The sequence below is a fragment of the Formica exsecta genome, unplaced genomic scaffold, assembly GCF_003651465.1.
Source record: "Formica exsecta isolate Colony F162 unplaced genomic scaffold, ASM365146v1 scaffold227, whole genome shotgun sequence".
Classification (NCBI taxonomy): Eukaryota; Metazoa; Arthropoda; class Insecta; order Hymenoptera; family Formicidae; genus Formica; species Formica exsecta.
In genome coordinates this window covers 1-5,240 of record NW_021849565.1, presented here as the reverse complement: position 1 = coordinate 5,240, position 5,240 = coordinate 1, and the positions used below count along the sequence as shown (strand labels likewise).

At 39.9% G+C, this 5,240-nt stretch overlaps 1 protein-coding gene across 1 annotated transcript in view; it reads right to left on the bottom strand.

Annotated features, from left to right (window-relative positions):
* The window catches only part of LOC115235561 (protein FAM13A), a 61,957-nt gene extending 60,673 nt beyond the window's left edge, over positions 1-1,284 (bottom strand). The window contains exon 1 of the mRNA XM_029807439.1: positions 764-1,284. The gene's annotated coding sequence lies outside the window, so the exon portion shown is untranslated. The remainder of the gene's footprint in view (positions 1-763) is intronic.
* Positions 1,285-5,240: the final 3,956 nt, after the last annotated feature.

Below are 5,240 nucleotides of genomic sequence, written 5' to 3'. Positions count from 1 at the left end.
TATATATATATATATATACTATCTTTTCTTTGTTTCTTTCATTTCAGATACAAAAAAGTACATACATAAAGTGCAATTAAAATATTTAAATTGACGGCGCCAATTAAAAGTATCGTACAACTGTATTTTTGGGCATTTTCAACTACATACAATCACTTATCAGCGCTATTTTATCAACAGCTCAAAAAAAAAATCGATATCGAGAGGTCAATTAAGGATTCAAGGCGTAGCGACCTGCCTTTACCTCTGTATGGATTCCTGTGGTCTACTTTACGGCTCGGTAAGTAAATTCTTTCTTTTTGAAAGAAAACTTATTTATTTTTATTTAACGCGGATACGCAAAGATCTTATTTTCCGAATATTTTCACAGTGCAAAATATAAAAAACTATCGCACAAAATCAAATATAAAAATGGAAAGTATAATATATGCTACCAAAATTTCAACATTAATTTAAATTTAAATTATATTTCTTGTTGTCTCTCAAACATCGCAAATAAAGCAAAAGAGCAATAATTTTAAAAAAAAAAAAAAAAAAAAAAAAAAAAAAAAAAAAATATCGCAACGCTAATCCATATATGTATGTATCTTTGCGTATTGATATTTAAAATATTTACAAGCTTCCATTATAACCGCTATAAACAAGAGGAAAAAAGATGTGGTGGAATTAACACGAGATTGTACAAATAATTTTTCTGAGAAAGGTTACAGTTAAACAATATCCTTTTCATTAAAACTATAATGCTTGACGCGTCGGCACTTACCTCGTCACCGGACAGCGACCGGACAAATGGACACGAGGCGTCGTCGTTGATCCTCTGCGGGGGGGGAAGGGGGGCAAGGTGATACAGCAGCCTCTTCTTTCGCGCAACAAACGTATCACGGGGACGCGACCTGGCCGACGAAGATGTCGCGCGCTAGCGTCAGCTCCATCATCCGCGGCGGCACATCGCTGCCGGCACGAGTGCTCTGATCGATACTAACACAACGACGAGAGAGGATCCGCGAACAGGCAGGCGACGACGAGAAACGCCGTACGTTGGCACGGCGAGAATCGACCGTGACACGCGTGAAAATCTCAATGTACTTTCGATAGGTGGGGGGAGAGGAGGTACGCACCGTTCACGCGCGTACGTGTATATACGCGACTCGTTGCGTGCCCGCGTACGTTCCGCGCGCGTTTCCGCAACCTCCGAATGCCGTCGCGAATCACTGCGAGAGACAGAGCCGTACCGGCGCGGGAGCGCGTTCCGCCATGTTGTTTCGCGCGATTAAAGGGGATCGACCCTTTTCAACCGCGGAGAGTGGCGACCGGTCGTCGTCCGGCTTTTTTATCGACCTCGCCGGAAAACTCTCGACCGACCGATGGCGATCGATCGTTCGCAAGATTTTTTTTTCTTCATGCAAATGTTTATTCATTTGTTTATCGCGAATTTTATTTCTGTAATCTTTTTTTTTTTTTAATAGACAAAATATACATGCTGAATCTCTCGATGTTTTTATGCCCATCTTTTTGTTATACTTTTTAAACTATATTTTAAAACAGTAAAATACGAGTTATCATTGGCCGCGTTCAGCAGAGAAAGCGCTCAGTTATCGTCTTGTCAACACTCGACGTTGATTTGTTGGTTCTAAAAGTAAGAACCAATCACATTCGATTGCTACTAAGCAGTTTTCTCTGCTGAACGCGGCCATTCTTTGAATAGATTTCTACACGAACTCTGCACGAATTACAAGTAAGATTTTAAAAAAATCCTGTATGTTCTAACGGTTACAATATATATTTTAATTATTACCATTTTTTGAAATTTGGTTGAAATATAGGTCAAATGATATTGAATATTTTACTTCGAACTTGACCTCGAATACTTCATTGGAGCAACGTTCGACGTATATGAGCGAGAAAACCGGCTTTATGGCTGTCTATTATAATATTTAACGTAATTCACATGTTATTATAACACAAATAATAACGAAAACAAATGTAAAAAGTGTCCTGCGATGCAACCATGAAGGACGAGTAAGGAGAGTTATCTCGACAGTGTAGAGAGAAAAAAAGTGGTCACGAAAAATGTTCCGTATGTGGCCAGGTTTGCCAAATGAAATGACTTGGACCAATTCGTCGCCATCTTGAATATTCGTACATATATAGTGTTATGTTTAGTTGATTAGTGATCAGTAAGTGTGTTGGATGACACACTACTTACTAATTACTACCACAACTAAACGTAACACTATACATATACGAAGATTCAAATTAGTCTCGCCTGCTAGATATTCCTTTAGTTTATTGTTTATAGTGCAAAGAGTTCCAGAGCGTAGGCATTTAATATTACGTGAAAGAAAAGAATCGTGGAGTCCACCGGACGTAACATTTTAGTTCATCCAGTTATTGTTTTATTATCGAAAATATATAGATCTTTTATATAACTGTCTCAAGAACAACAAAATAAACATTTTATTGTAAATTTACTGTTTTATTATCGACAATGCAAAGATTTACTTACCTACAGTACCGCGTGGCGAGTTTTTTTCCAGTAATATGCTAAATCCTATAAGACTATCGATCTCTAATGATATCTCGTCGGTGTTTTCGATAATAAAATAATAACTTGATGAAGTAAAATAACCGTATGAATTAAATAATTCGTGTAATTATCTTCGATCCAATCAAACGGCCGGTAATGTCAACATTCTTCAATTACCTCCGGGCCCACCGGGCCCACTTGATGGTCACAAAAGTTTACCCAGGGCTGACGATCTTTAATAGTATCTCGTCAGTGGTCCAGTACTATATGTCGATGGCGAATACGCGCATAGTCTGGCGCTAGCTTTATGGCTCTCGCACACTGGACGCGATATTAGGGACCGGCTGTACGCGCATGTGCGGGAATACGGCATCAGTAAAGTATCTTATACAAATAAAAAGAGGCACTATTACCCGGCTACATTTAAAATATTTAAAAAATGTTTTAAAAATGTATTAAGAAATAAAATATATACATATATAGATAAAAATATACATTGTGATTAATTAAAGAACGATTAAACATATAAAAATCTTATCTTATATATATCATTTAATTTCCAGCTGTCGTAACGTCCCGCTACAACGTCTGCACGCATCATGTACATCGCTAATTCTCACCGTCGCGCATGCGCAAAAGCACGCATGCGCGTACAGCCGGTCCCTAATCGGAACACTGTCTAGATATACTATGTCTATGATGTCGCTTCTCTGATTATATTCTTTGTTTCCCGATAGAAAAACATGTCGGAAGGAAGTAAGAAAGAAAATCATAGTTGCCTCTCTCTTGTGAGTTACTTTGCTCAAAAGTGCGCATGCGCGGCCATGTGTGTGTAGTACACAAGAGAGAGGCAACTACGATTTCTTTCTCACTTCCTTCCACACTTTTCAGCCTGCTATTCCCCTTCCATTTATATATGTTCTAAGCTCTCCTTACTCTTCCTTCATGGTCATCACTCCTCAACACTTGGTTTAGATATACTATGTCTATGGTACTACCACAGTATATACAGTAGCGCAACTCTCCCGATTTTGTGTTGGCCAAAACGGAGTGCGCATGCGCGAAATAAGTAAGTTGGCCAGTACGTCATCTAAATTTCTCTCTCACTTACTCTTTTTTTTCTATAGAAAAGTTCAGATGGCGTTACCGATCAACTTACTTATTTCGCGCATGCGCACTTCGTTTTGGCCAACACTAACATCAAAGGTGCCGACAGGGAGTTGCGCTACTGTATATACTGTGGTACTACCAGCATCGACAATATCGTAAAAGTTCCGACTGACAACGTGTCGGGTTCGGACGTGTTTTTTTTTGCGTGCTGCGTATGTCCTTTGTCTGGACCTTTTTTTTGGACTCCCTCCTCTCTTGTTGAGAGGAGTTTTGCTTGTATTTTACAAACCCATAAGAAACAATGGTGTATGGGCGACTAATGCCCAGCCAGCCATAAAAGAAAGAAGAAGAAGAATCGACAATATCGAAAAGTGGATGTAACACGGACATGAATCAAAATTGACAGTATCGAAAAGTGGATGTAGCACGTAGCACGGACATGAACCAATCGGCTGTTTTATCATGGCTCCGAAAGTGGATGTGACCATTAGGGTGCATCCCGATGGAGAAAGAATAGCGGCGCGGAACTGTAACGGAAAAAACCAAATGGAAGATAACCAATCAGAATGATTCCGTTTCAATTCCGTTTCGTTTTTTAATTAGTGGGTTCCCCATGGCACGGAACCATTAAGTGCGGCGTAGGACTAAAGTCATGGATGGTTGTAACGCCGGCAAAAAGGGAACACACCCATAGTCGATATATAGTCTATGGCCGGTATTCATAGTCCGTTCTTATATTCAAGATCGTCTTAAGTACGATCTTAAGATACTATGCGGCCATTTCATTGGTTGAATGGGATCTTAAGACGACCCAAGACCACACTTAAGACGATCTTGGATATAAGAACGGACTATGAATACCGGCCTATATGTTGATGTTCGTAACAGTTATCGTTTGTTCGTATCAATTATCAAAATGAAAAATAAACGAGAAAGTTGTCAAGGATTATGTTTATTTACATTCACAAGCAGAAGATAAGTTGGCTCTACTGAAATATCAATCTTCCTCGCTTCTATTCTACTTCCAGTGGAAACAGTACGTTAAATTCGATGCGCACCGAAACAGGATCGGATTGACGACTTCGGTGGAAACTAGATCAGTGATGAAAGCTCGTGGGAAAAATCTCGCACATGCGCAATAGTGCAAGCGTCAGCAGAAAGTTGATTGTGTATCTTTTAGCCATAGACATAGGGCGTTTTCCAGCAAGGTACACAGACGACACAGTGTATTACACATTATCACATGATTGGCTGTCAATTGTAGACCGACACTAAAAGTATACTCTCCTACTCCTAGGCCGGTATTCATAGTCCGTTCTTATATCCAAGATCGTCTTAAGTGTGGTCTTGGGTCGTCTTAAGATCCCATTCAACCAATGAAATGGCCGCATAGTATCTTAAGATCGTACTTAAGACGATCTTGAATATAAGAACGGACTATGAATACCGGCCATAGTATATCTAGACCGAGTGTTGAGGAGTGGGGGCTAAGGTGCACGTAGAAAAGGACATATACTCTGTTCCGTGCCCTTGCGTTCTCTCTCGCTCGCACGTAGCTTGACGAAAGAGAGCGCTATGCTCTGTGCGAGCGAGAGAGAACGCA